At 78.3% G+C, this 2,500-nt stretch overlaps 1 non-coding gene across 1 annotated transcript; it reads left to right on the plus strand.

The window, feature by feature from the left end:
• Positions 1-1,863: 1,863 nt before the first annotated feature.
• Positions 1,864-2,016, plus strand: LOC141955832 (5.8S ribosomal RNA). The gene has a single exon (XR_012632775.1). It is a non-coding gene; the product is annotated as a 5.8S ribosomal RNA (ribosomal RNA).
• Positions 2,017-2,500: the final 484 nt, after the last annotated feature.

The raw sequence follows: 2,500 nt of genomic DNA on the forward strand, positions 1-2,500 counted from the left end.
CCGCCGGGGGGCCGGCCGGCCGCGTGCAGGGCCGAGGCCTCTGGGCGTTCCGGGCTCGGGTGCGTGGCGCCGGCCCTCGGGCCGGCGGGCGAGTTCCCGCGCCGGGCCGTGTCCCGCGCGCCAGCGGGCGGCCCGAGCCACGGCTCTCCTCCCGGGCGCAGCGCCGGGATACTGAGGGAAACCTCGGGCCCCGGGCCAGGAGGACGTGGTGGTGGTGGCGGATGTCGGGCGCGCCCCCGCGGGCGGACGCTCCCCCGATGGCGGCAGCGGGGGAGGCACCCCCGCGGGGCCCTTGAGGATGTTTCCCTCACCCCAGGGCCAGGTACCTAGCGTCCGCGCCTCCGCGGCCCTCCCTCGGCTGAGCCCGGGGGTCGAAGGCCGCGGAGCCGGGCGGAGGTTTAAAGACTCGGGCGGCTCGGTGCGACCCGCAGGGGCGGGCCCCGGCCGTGTGCGGCGGTTGAGCCTCCAGGGGCGGGAGTCGCTCTCGTGCAGGCCCTGGCCATGGCGGCCGCCGCCCACGCCGTGGGCTTTTTGTCCCCTCGGGCGGCCGCGCCGGGGAGGGGTGTCCCCCCTGCCCCCCCTTCTCCGCGGTCCGGTCTCGGCGGCGAGACCGGCGGCGTTCGGTCGGCCGCAGCCGGCCTGCCTCGCCCTCGAAACGCGAAGGGGAACCTCCCCCCCCCCCGGCGGGGAGCGCGGGCTCTCTCGCCGTCGGGGGCGATGGCGATTCCCCCACGGTCGGGGGTCTCGCCGGGCGGGGCGGCCTGCTCGGGCCGCCGCGTCTCCGTGGACGCGCAGCGGCGCGCTTGCGGCTTCGTGCTCCTTGCTTGCCACCCCCACCCCTTCCCGCCCCGGCTGAGGGGAGGGGCGGCGCAGCCCCCGGGCCCGAGCGGCGGCGGCGGCGCCGCCGCTCGGCGTGCCGGCCGGCGGTCGCTCGGTGGCCGGCCGCGTGGCCTGTCCCGTCCCGGGTCCTGCCCGTCGCTTCGCAGTCGCCTTTCCCGGTCTCGGTCAGGCGAGGCGGGTGGGCGGCCGAGGGGCGTTCCCCGTCCCGTTCTCCGCGCGGAAGCGGGGAGAGGGGGCGTCGCCTCCGGCTCAGCGGCGTCCGCCTTCTGCCTGGCGCGTGCCTGCGGAAGGGGCCGAGACGAGAAGCGGCGGCGGCGGCTCCGGGAGGGCAGCCGCGGCGGTGCGGTGGCCGGGCGGCGGTCGGGCGGAGCGCCGGGCGGCGGCGTCGCGTCGCCGTCTCGGGTTCCGGCGGTTGGCCGTCCGTCCCTGTCTCCGGTGTGGTGCGGCGGCGGCGCCGCGCGGGCGTTCCCGGCGTCGGGGCGAGAGCCGGGGTTTCGGGGCCACGGGGGCAAGGAGCCGGCTGTCGCAGCGCGCGGGCGCTGGGCGGCGCGGAGGCGCGCGCGGCGCGAGCGGGGCGCCCCCGCTGGTCGCCCGCGCGGCGGTCAGCGTCTGTGGTTTCCCCCCTCCGCGCGAGCGAGAGGCGGGTGCAGGTCCGGGCGCGCGGTCGGACGCGCCGCCGGCCCTCCGTGCGGAGGCCGGGCCGAGCCCGGGCGCCTGGGCCGCCTCCGAAGCGAGCAAGGTGCTTGTTGTTTCCCCAGGTCGGTCGGGAGCGCGGGCTCCCCGGGCCCTTGCCGTTCGGAGCTTGTTTCACCCTTCCCTTCCTTCCCTCCGTTGTGATGTCGGTACGGTCATCTGAGGCGAGGCGCGACCGTCGCCCGCCGGTCGTCGCGCGCCCCCTCCGCGCGTGCGGAGGGGGGCGGTCGGTCGGTCGGTGGGGCGGCGGTCCGTCGTCCGAGAAGGGGGCCGCTTCTGCGGAGCGGTCCCGGCCCCTCCGCGCGCGCGGGGCGGTGCCGAAAGGCAGACAACTCTTAGCGGTGGATCACTCGGCTCGTGCGTCGATGAAGAACGCAGCTAGCTGCGAGAATTAATGTGAATTGCAGGACACATTGATCATCGACACTTCGAACGCACTTGCGGCCCCGGGTTCCTCCCGGGGCTACGCCTGTCTGAGCGTCGCTTGACGATCAATCGCCGGCCGGTGCGCCGTCCCTCCCCGCCTCGCCTCGGCGGGCGGGCGGGCGGCGTCCGCGGCGGCGCGGCTGGGGTGCCTCGCAGGCCCGTCGGTGTCGGCCGAGGGCCTTCGTCCCCCTAAGTGGAGACTCGGGGAGCGCTCCGAAGCTCCCCGCTCCCGGAACGCCCGCTTGGCGGAGCCTCGTCCCGCCGGGGCCGGGCGGCCCGTTGGTTCGGTCCGGCCGGGTCGGGCGCGGCGGTGGGGAAGGGCCGAGGTGTCGGGGGGGGAGAGGCGCGGGCCTCTTCCCCGGCCTCCTCCCGCGCGGGCGGCTGTCTGCGGGTGGGTACCGCGGCGGTACCGTGCCGTGCTGCCGCTCGCGTGCGGGGCGTGCGCCGTGGGAACGGGGGTCCTCCCCGTCGCCACTGGCCCCCCGCCTTCTTCTCCCTTCCCCGTCGTAGCCGCCGCGCTCCGGGCGGCGGAGGCCGGGGG

Source organism: Athene noctua, unplaced genomic scaffold, assembly GCF_965140245.1.
Source record: "Athene noctua unplaced genomic scaffold, bAthNoc1.hap1.1 HAP1_HAP1_scaffold_770, whole genome shotgun sequence".
Classification (NCBI taxonomy): domain Eukaryota; kingdom Metazoa; phylum Chordata; class Aves; order Strigiformes; family Strigidae; genus Athene; species Athene noctua.